At 38.0% G+C, this 10,830-nt stretch overlaps 1 long non-coding RNA gene across 1 annotated transcript; it reads right to left on the bottom strand.

The window, feature by feature from the left end:
- Nucleotides 1–8,085: 8,085 nt before the first annotated feature.
- On the bottom strand, nucleotides 8,086–10,514 carry LOC147496353 (uncharacterized). The gene is made up of 4 exons (XR_015196630.1): nucleotides 10,415–10,514; nucleotides 9,234–9,305; nucleotides 8,578–8,686; nucleotides 8,086–8,242 (listed from the first exon to the last, which is right to left on the bottom strand). It is a non-coding gene; the product is annotated as an uncharacterized LOC147496353 (long non-coding RNA).
- Between the last annotated feature and the right edge of the window lie 316 nt (nucleotides 10,515–10,830).

Below are 10,830 nucleotides of genomic sequence, written 5' to 3'. Positions count from 1 at the left end.
CATGGAAACACGTGAAATTTTGGAACACCTGCAAAACAAATTAGAACATACTAATATAGAAAAATAAAAAACAGACGCAACTCTATATGAGTTCCACCCGTTATGGGGATAACAAAAATTAAATTGCTTGGGACATAAGCAGACATGTTAAAAAATAAAACTTACCTCCTATCAGGCGTTTAGGCTTCATCATCCTCTTCCACATAGAAGCGAGGTTCTTTAGCGTCCTGTCACGCCATAATAACTTGCCAAACCTTTCTCCTTGTATCATCAACTCGTGCTAACCTATCAAGCGTTACTTGGTCTGACGAGGCGTAAGGCGCAACCCATTAAGGTTGCAGCCTCCATCCCGGCCAAGTCATAACACGAAACAAACGAACAATGGAATTGGTGGGTCTCATAATTTTGACCCCAACCCAATCCGTGTAGCGGGCACAGAAATCAGGGAAAAAACAGCACATGATGCGGCAAATCAAAACAGGCATAAGAAGGTACTTATGCCTCATACTATGGCCTCTTGCTAGACTAGCCACTAAAACCCTGGGAATGTCATATAAGAGACATCTTTCAGCTAAAGTAAGGAAAACGTCACCAGCGGTACTATTCGCAGAAGTAAGCCGCCACTCCCCTAAGATATTCATCAGGATAAATAACATGGTAGTTCCTACGTTCAGGGATAGGCTACCAAGGGATATGTTATATTGCCCTTTGTCCATTACATGAAAATCCCTGCCCCATAAGTCTCGTGAAAAATACGCATAGTTATAAAGGTATGCATTATTAGTCATATATCCCCACAAGTCTGTAGGCATAGGCATAGGCATTCCCACAACAAATGCAACCAAAAACTTGCTGAATTCCATTATCATGTCATTAACTACGACAGAGAACATTTGTTCTCCATTAGGTTGACAAAAGAATTTAGAATTATTATAGAAATATTTAGTAAGCTGAGGTGAATGCGAGTCATCAGGACTTACTAGTAGATGCTGCCATCTTGACTACACGGTCCTATCGCGGAACCATCCTCCATAGGTGTCACTTTGGAACATATCTTCAAAAGACTGCTCCGGTATGATAATAAGGGATGTCATCATAACAAATACACTCTAGAAGTCCTGAAATCAAGCTCGAAAGAATCAACCAACAAAAAAAAAAAGTGGCTTGTGGAGGGCAAGGCGCAGGGCGCGCTCTAGGTTGACTGTTGAAGGGCGCGGGGCGCACTCTTGCTTTACTTGACTTCCAGGCACTGTAGTGAGTGGCGTGCTCGTAAATTGCCTAAGATGGGCGCGTGGCGTGCTCTTGCCTTACTCGACTTCCAGGCACTGTAGCACGTGGCACACTCAAAAATTGCCTAAGATGGGCGCGGGGCGCGCTCTTGCCTTACTCGACTTCCAGGTACTGTAGTGCGTGGCGCGCTCAAAAATTGCCTAAGATGGGCGCGGGGCGCGCTCTTGCCTTACTTGACTTCCAGGCACTATAGCGTGTGGCGCGCTCAAAAATTGCCTAAGATAGGCGCGGGGCACGCTCCGTATGCTTTGAGTGCTTTGAAGTGAAAAAACAAAAGAGAAAAAATTGAGAGGTTCAAGGTGAGAGATGCAAAATGAGAGGTGTTGTTTGTAAAGAGTGAATCAAGGATTTATAGAGGTTTAGTTTCTAAAACGAATTCTACAAGTTTCCCTAATTGTTAAGGCAATTGATGGAAACAAAATATTTCTAAAACCAAAACAGAAACAGACCAGGTGCATATTCCAAATATAAACCAATAGCTTTTTGGCTTGAAATTAAAATAGCAACTTCCTAAATCCATTCATTGAAATTCCATCACTAAAACACTATATTATCTTAGCCACACCAAATTGGCAACATTCTCACATAATCATATTCTCACAATTTTTCAGCAATAACTTCCAAAACGGTGGATAGAGTAACAAATAGAGAAAACAATGCTGAACAATTAATCCACCCCCAAACAAATCGGGAAGGTGGGATTCATGAAAAACAACAGCATACTTAGACAAAAATTTAATTAAACTTAAAATTTAACTAACAACCAAATATTCTAAAACAATTACATAATCTAAGTCTAACTAATAAATTAAACAACTCGAAATAAAATTCTACTGAAAACAAGGAAATTTCCTAAACACATCACAACTAAACTCCTAGCCACGAGATGAGGATGGACCAGCGTCAACGACGCTCACGCCTCTCAGAGTCATCAGAAGTAGAACTCTAATAAGGCGGCAAGCGTTGTAGAACTTCTACTTGGAATCTCTACTATTCCTCTACAAATGTTCTCATGGATTCCTCGCGCTCCTTATCACATTGGACTAGGGTCTCCATGTTAGCCCTGAGTTCTTCATAATTCTGATGGATGCTAACTTGCCTAGTCCGGATGTCCTCGCAAATGGTATTAAGGGAACGCTGGCCACGATGAAGCAATGCCATGCATTCTATATCAGACGTAGCCTTGTCCAAGGCATCAAACTCAAAACATGCATGTCATCCTCCTCCTCATCATCATCCTCCACAACCCTATCTTTAGGCAACCTCCACATCCTCTTAATACAATCCATATAAATCTTTGCATTTGAATGCAATTTCAACGTAATCCGCTTAGATTTCGATTTCTCTCCAAAATACAACATAATCTTAGTAATCAAAATAGGGAACGGCGCAAAATGTACTCCAATGCGTCTAAGCTCATAAATCAAAAAGTCGAGGATGCAAAACTCATACATCTTCTCCTGAAGAACCCGAAGAACGTCCAGACAAGACGAGCCGATGTCACTGACTTTTGAGGTACCAATGATGTTCTTACCAAGCCATGAGCTACAGCCAGCTGGTTGGTTCTCAGAGACGACCATCGAACACAATGCGACTTCGCATTATATTGCCCCTCCAATACAGTCTCTCTCATCAATGCCTCGATGCCACCCCATTGGGATTCATGCACTGTGGCTACGAGGTTGTGTCTTGGATGTATGCCCAGAATATGCGACAACATCCCTATACTCATTTCTCTCTTTGTACCATTCACCTTAACAAAAATCTTCCTACCCTCAATTTCCCTCTTCTTGTAAAAATTCAAAACCAAATCCAAATGGTAAAAATCATTCTCCTTATACCACAACCCTTGCCAATCCTTATGTTTCATCTCGTCATTGTAAAACGGTGCAAAATGGTCCAATTTGAAAGCTTGTTCCGGAAGAATTTTGCGTTTTTGGGCCATTGATGTTTGAATTCAAAAATTGGGTTAGGATAAGGTGGGGGAGAGTAAATGGAACAAGGAATCAAACTTTGGGTTGAGTGGAGTAGATGGGGTGGATGTTCAAGAAATTTTTGTTAGTTTTTTTGGGGTTTTTTTTTTTTTTTTTGGTGGTTTAATGGAGGTGGAGGAGATGGAGAAGATGAATTGGTGTAAGAGTTGAATTTGGGGTGGAAGAATTGGTGGTAGTGTTTTTTTTTATTTTTTTTCTTTTTGGAATTTCGTTAATGGAGGTTGAAGGAGGCGTGAAGGAGAAGGAGAACTCGCGAAGGGTTTCTCCTTGAGGGTGATGGAGAATCACGTGCGAAACACGTGCGCTGAGGTTTTGGGACCAAGCCCAAACAAATTCAAAAAATGCCCATTCTGTCCTCATTCGCTCAAACTTAAAACTGAAATCCTTGATTCGTTAATGGTCCAATTTTTGCGAATAATCTATGAAAACAATCAGAAAAGAATTTCCAATCTAATGATTTATAAAACACTCTAATCTAACCGTAGTTGACATATAAAAAATGGAAAACGTCTCGAAGTGCGTGAATGACATAAGTTATGCAAACAAATGAAATCTAAATTCATTGATAGTGTCAACCCGAATCAAAATACAACTAAACGGCATAAGCAACAAGAATAGGAAGCAATTAAGAATGGAAAGACCAACACCCCACCCCCAAACAAATTTTAGACAACGAAGTTTGAAATTTTGTTTTAAAACATGGGTATTTTAAAGTCAGATTCCCGAGACTTTCTAGATTACTATTTTTATGATTTTAATATTTTTTACTTTTTATGAATAAGGTTTTTAATATAAATGAAAACAATAAAGCAATAAAGACATAAATCACTCCATAGAGAAACATGACTCAAAAACCGAGAAAATATGCAATAGTGGAAAACGTGAATTACGTTAAACGTAGACTTAGGATCTGGTACTTACAGCCACACACTCCAAAGGGAGCGCCCGGTTACCTTAATGGTGCACTTACCAAAATATGGAAATGAGAGGAAGTACACCCAACATTAATGGTCAGTCCTCATAGACAGGGTCCTCTAAAGGGACCTCCTCCACATCTGGGGACATTAACTCGTGAAAATGTTTTAAACGTTTGCCATTGACTTTAAAGGTACTATTGTCCTTCGGCGTTACCAAGGTGATTGTCCCGTAAGGGGTGACTTCAGTAACCAGAAAAGGACCAGACCAACTGGTTTTTAATTTTCCTGGGAAAATATGCAAATGGGAGTTGTAAAGCAAGACCTTTTGACCAAACACAAACTCTTTATGCAAAATCTATTTATCATGAACATGTTTCATGTTAGCTTTATAATCCTTAGCGAGATTATAAGAATCGCTACGGATTTCTTTAAGCTCATTTAATTGCAATTTGCGTTTGACACCTGCCTCATCAAAATTGAAGTTAAGGCTTTTTAGAGCCCACATAGTATGGTGCTCTAATTTGACGGGCAAGTGACAAGGTTTTCCAAAAACAAGTCTAAAGGGAGGCATACCTATAGGAGTTTTAAAAGCAATCCTATATGCCCATAAAGCATCAGTTATACGCTCAGACCAATCTTTCTTATCAGAATTTACTATTGTTTCTAATATTTTTTTTTATTTCCCTATTAGAGACTTCTACTTGGCCACTATTTTGTGGATGATAAGGAGTTGCCACCTTATGGGTAACTATGTACTTTTTAACTAGATAAGCAACAACTCTGTTGCAAAAATGTGTTCTTCCATCACTAATGATGACTTTAGGAATGCCAAATCAGTAAGCCATGGCCTCTATCCATTTAGACACGTAGTCCATGGCAACAAAAATATAAATAAAATTGTGGGAAACAGGAAAAGGTCCCATGAAATCAATGCCCTATACATTAAAAATTTCTACTACCATGATGGGATTTAAAGGCAACATATTACGTTTAGTGATACACCCCAGTTGTTGGCAACGAACACACGTCTTGCAATGCACTTGGGAATCTTTAAAAAGTGTAGGCCAATAAAAGCCACATTGAAGAACTTTAGCTGCCGTTTTCATACCACTAAAATGGCCACCACACTCTTTGTCATGGTAGAATGATAGAACCTCATTTTACTCCCACTGGGGAATACAGCGACGGATAATCTGATCTGCACAATACTTAAAGAGGTAAGGCTCATCCCTGTAGTATAACTTAACTCTGGCCAAAAACTTCTTACGTTCATTTCTTGACCAAACATCAGGAATAATATCAGAAGCTAAATAATTCACAATGTCAGCATACCATGGTGCAGAAAAAATAGCATAAAGATGCTCATCAAGAAAAGAATTAGGTATGGACTCAGAATCACTATCACTGTCATTGGTTAGTCTAGATAAGTGGTCAGCAACTACATTTTTGACCCCTCTTTTATCCTTAATTTCTAAGGTGAACTCTTGTAGGAGAAGAATCCATCGGATTAATCTCTGTTTAGCATCCTTCTTTGCGAGAAGGTACCTAAGGGCTGCATGGTCCGTGTAAACTAAGGTCTTTGTACCAACCAAATAAGGACAGAACTTATCTAAAGCATAAACCACATCTAAAAATTCTTTTTCCGTGGTAATATAATTTATTTGAGCATCGTTTAAAGTTTTACTAGCATAATAAATAACAGTCGACTTATCATCTAGTTTCTGTCCTAACACAGCACCAACAACATAATCACTAGCATCACACATAAGTTCGAAAGGTTTAGACCAATCGGGAGGCTGTATAATCGGTGCAGATGTTAAAGCGGCTTTTAAAGTTTCAAAAGCCTATTTACAGTTATAATTGAAATAAAAAATGGCATCTTTTAAAAGCAGATTAGTTAAATGCCTATTTTTGAAAAATCCTTAATAAAGCGCCTATAGAAACCTGCATGGCCTAAAAAGGCTCTATTGTCACGGACAGTCCGTGGTATAGGTAGAGATGCTATCTTATCTAATTTGGCCTTATCTACTTCTATGTCGTCACTAGATACAATATGACCTAGCACTATTCCTTTTTTAACCATGAAATGACATTTTTCCCAATTTAGAACCAGATTCTTCTCCTCACACCTAGTCAACACCTTAGACAGGCAATCACTAAAAGAGTCTCCATAAATAGAAAAATCATCCATGAAAACTTCCATGAAATGCTCCACCATGTCACTAAATATATGAAGCAGACACCGCTGGAAGGTACTAGGAGCATTACAATGGCCAAAATGCATTCGTTTATAGGCATATGTTCCAAAAGGTATGGGGAGTGACTTGCATTCGGGTAAATAGCCAAACAACGAGAAGGGGACAGAACAAGGCCAATATCTAATTAATTCAAACTTCACATTAAAGAGAATATTGTCAATATGCTAACAAAACGAGTAGTGTAGCAACATCTAGACAGGAGGGGATAAAATAAATTATTACAGAAAAAGAAAGATTTCTAGTGCATCTCAGAGAGAGAGTCTTGAGCAAGCATTGTGTTAGTGGTTTCCGCAGGGGGTGTAGCGACGATTTCTCCGGTGGTGTCCTCCATGGGTGAGACGGTGGTCTCCTCGGTGACCGTTGCAGGGGTAGAAGTCTCTTCTAGCAGGGGGGCGAGGATGGTTTCAATGGCTGCCACTTCTTCCCTCGTGGTCTCAGGGGAGTCTATTACTTGGGTGGTAGGTCTTTCAGGGAGAAGCCGCCCTTCCTGTATGAGTCGCGCATGCTCTTCTTAGATTTTCTTCGCCACCCTCTTGTCGGCTAGGAGCTTGAAGTGGTCGCGAAGGAGATTCATGTCTGCTTGTTGTTGCTTTAGTAGGTCAGTGGCATCATCCTTGTGTTTTTGGTTGAGGGCGTCAACGGCTGCCTAGTGTTGTTGAGCAAGAGCATCCAGATTGAGTTGTTGCTGTTGGAGAAGCGTTTCCCTTTGGCGACTTAGGCGGTCATTGACCGAGTCCATGTATTTCTAATGAGAGGATTCTGTGGACTTGAGTTCATCCAGAGCCTTGAGTTTATCCAAGTTAGCAGCGGCCAGATCTGATTGGAGTCCGGCATAGGCAACTTTTATGCCAGAAGGGTCGTTAAGTTCTTTCTCCAAGGCGACCTTGGTCTTAGCACTGAAGGAAACGTCCAAGCTTACCTAGAATCAAGAAGAGAGATTGAAAAAAAAAAAAAAAAAAAAGAAAGAGAGTGTACCCTCTCCCAGTTGGTATACAGAGAGGTACGGTGCTGATCAAACCACCCCCCGTCTGCGTAAGCTATATCCTTGGGAAAATGAGCATTGTAGAATAGAGAGGAGGCTACGACCACATTATCCAAAGCGGAGTCCGCAGTATTCACCCTGCAGTTGCGTACATTGAAGATAGGGCAGAAGTCTTCTATAAGGGCCGCACTACTAAAAAAAAGACTTGTAATGACGGCTAAAAGCTGTCATAAAACAAGTTTCATGACGTTTGTTTGTTGAAAACACAACTATCATTATAGAGCCCGTCATAAAAGTTTACAAAAACCGTCATTAAACCTATGACGGTTTTGCCAAAACCGTTATGTACTTAATATATTTTATGTCAAAAGATAGAGCTAAAACCGTCATAATAGGAGAAAAAAATCTTGACTGCTACATGGAAACCGTCATTAAGTTTGGTACAACCGTCATAATTTTTTGTAAAAACTGTCAAGAAACATGTTTAGTTTGTGTTGGTTTTGGCTAAGCCGTCATAAAAAGATGCATTTTCTGGAAAAAAAAATATTTTATAATATTTATTTTATACCCTGAAAATTGCATAAATAATTTACCATTTATACAATCCAACTCCACTACGAGTAACTTAACATTATCAATGTAACAAACTAGCCAATTCATGATCCATTCACAAAACATAATCCATTACATTCAATCATCTCCAAAATTTACATACATTTAATAAAAAAATATCCACATAATATGTATTAGCAAGATCAGTTTGCATGGTTTGACTTTCATTCATCTGTCAAACTTATTAACCTGCAAAAAATCAAAGTCAAAAAAAGAAAAACAATAATAAGAATAGTATCATGAAATATTAACATGAAAAAATGAAGGGATAAGATGTTCTTGATCTTTTCTTTGTGCTTTAGTCTATACAAACTTTGAATGTACAACTTAGATTATTTATGGTAGCATATATATAACCCAAAGTTCTTAAGAGTTGTCACTGGCAAAACCATATTTTAACAAGTAATTGCTAGGTTATAGTTCAAACTATCATGCATCAAGCATTTCAAAACAAAGTTACAATTCATCGATCATCAAAGTTAAGTTCAATATAATTAGATACCAGTATTAGAGAAGTAGTGCACCTCTTTTATAATTTCTTTCGCTTTCTTGTTAGATCCAATTTGAGCCTGCCAACTGCCATTATCACCTCGGAATTCCCACCTTGGAATTCCTTTGACTAGCTTACAAAACCTGGAAGAGAGAAACTATTTTATAGTCCCACAGTATAATCTATTATAATGAATTAGATTAAGTTTAATCTGTAATAAGGTTAGCGAAATTAGACACAGAACATACCTTGAGCAATTAGAAGCCTTCTTGAGTACAAGAACATCAAATGGATACAATTAAGCATGTACCCCTAAATCTAGAGCATCCATTTTAATTCGATGAGCAACCAAATCCGTGGATGTAAGTGAGGTTGAAGAGATATTTTCAAACAAATTAAGGGAAGAAGCAGGGTAAGACGTATGGCTTGGCAAAAACCCTTGTTGGACCCAACACCTAAGCAAATGAGGAACAAAACTGGTATAGATAATGAGGAAAAAACCAATGAGCTGAATTATGAATTAGGGGAAGGGAACCACTACTTATATTTATACAATATTGGAAAATACCACTACCTACACATCCAATAAGCTACAAGCTCATAGAATAATTAAAGAGATGTTAAAAAATGCATAATAAAGTATTCCCAAATACAAAGGAAAACGAAAAGTATTGGTTCATTTAATAATACCTTCTTCGTCAGGACTATTTCCAAGTTTTGGTTCTCCTAGTGCATACTGAACCATAGGATAAACAACTACATCTTCAAAAGACAGATAAAAAACTCAACATTTTATTGAGTTCATATAACAATTGTTGGACTTAATTTCAGCATAAATAAAAGCAGACCAGTTCTGCACAACATTGGCAAAGCAAAAAATTGGCATATATACTTTAAAACTATCATAAACCAACCTAAAAAACAAAGTAACTGAAAAAATATTTTGATGGCTAGGCACAGCTAGCACACTGAACTTTACCAGAGGCACTGAGCAATAAATGAGCCAACATTAGATAATATATAGGGATTGGATTCTAACCCATTAAAATATACAACAAACCCAATTCAGAAAACGGAAACAAGCTATTAACATTCAACATGTCAACTAACATGCACAAAGAGAACCAATACCAAGTCAAATAACCATTACTAAACAACCTAACAAACCATTAGATATTAGCATGGATGCCTAGTGCAGATGGAGAACATTCTTAAGCTATGATGCAAATGGGTTAGAGAAAGCCATAGTGGCTACTGATATTCTACAGCACCAACTGGGTTAGAGAAACTCCAATAGCATTTTAATAGCAATATATGAGACAATAGCCTTTATGTAATGCTTATTGTTGGTCTGGCGGGCTTCGCCACATATATTACCCACGACAATGTGAATTAAATTGTGAAACGGACTCAGGCCAAGATCAAACTAAAACCCCCTATAAAAATCACACGAAAGACTAAGGCACAAGATCCCACCTTTCCCATCTATTTTCCATATTATATCGAAGTTGCGGGTTTTACAAACTTCCACTTTTCCAAATTCGCAAACACCAGATGTTCACTGGTTCTATTTATACCCTTTTCTTCTCAAGCTTTGCAGCCAAACATAATAACAATATCATCAAATTTAAGGCCAGTAATGCTAATATAAATGGGGAAATTAGAAAAATCTAAATTGTTTAATGAAGAAGACATCAAAAATATATAGAACTGTTGAAGTCAAAAGCAAGAATTTAAGAAAACAGAAATCAATTTAACAACCTCAAGGTAGATAATAAGAGTATTAAAAAAATCCAGAACCTTTGTCTTATATAGGCTGCGCAACAAACTCAATTCAGAAACCCCCAATTAAGCGAGTGAATACAAAATACCTTGTTATTTCTGCTCGAGAGATTAGAACAAATTTTGTAGTTTTTCTCAACTTCGTTAATGGAAACGAACTGCACAAAAGCATCCACTTTTCAAACTTTTTCGATCAATTTCAGAATTGACATTTCTCCACCAAACGACTCGTCCGCCCATTCTCGAATTAAAAGCTTTGATTCACGAATTGAAGAAAAATGGTTATGGTTTAGTCGTTCATAGAAAATTAATTAAGGAATCCTTCCTTAACAAACTTTGCTAGGTCTTCAGAGAAATCAATGGGAGTTTGAGAGAGGAATATGGTCGAAAGTGTAAGAAGATGAAGATGAACCGAAAAGGAGATGATTGAAACAATAAAGCTTTTAGGAAGAAGGAAGCCTGGAAAGGGAATTAAGCCGATAAGCTGAGAGGTGTTTTTGAAATT

The sequence above is a fragment of the Coptis chinensis genome, chromosome 5, assembly GCF_015680905.1.
Source record: "Coptis chinensis isolate HL-2020 chromosome 5, ASM1568090v1, whole genome shotgun sequence".
Taxonomy (NCBI): domain Eukaryota; kingdom Viridiplantae; phylum Streptophyta; class Magnoliopsida; order Ranunculales; family Ranunculaceae; genus Coptis; species Coptis chinensis.
This window is presented reverse-complemented; position numbering and strand designations above follow the sequence as displayed.